Source organism: Penaeus monodon, chromosome 20, assembly GCF_015228065.2.
Source record: "Penaeus monodon isolate SGIC_2016 chromosome 20, NSTDA_Pmon_1, whole genome shotgun sequence".
In the NCBI taxonomy this organism is placed as follows: Eukaryota; Metazoa; Arthropoda; class Malacostraca; order Decapoda; family Penaeidae; genus Penaeus; species Penaeus monodon.
In genome coordinates this window covers 31,249,016-31,249,315 of record NC_051405.1, presented here as the reverse complement: position 1 = coordinate 31,249,315, position 300 = coordinate 31,249,016, and positions in this window count along the sequence as shown.

The window sequence follows — 300 nt, the reverse complement described above, 5'->3', positions numbered from 1 at the left end:
TAATTACTGCATTTTTTTTTTGTTTTGTTACTAATCTTAGAGACCATCGTTATGAATTAGATTGTGCTGGTTGAGAATAGTAAAAAATATAAATACTATGAGGACAATATTTAAAGTATAGTTGGGGACATATATAAGGTCAACAAGCTACAGTATAGGACAAAAATCTGATAAGAGCATTTATACAAAACACACATAGATGTGATATTTATAGGAATAACGATCGGTCGTTTATCCTCTTGAGACTGACTGGTCAATCTATTGGTAAGAATGTCATAAAATCTCGCAGACACCTAATGA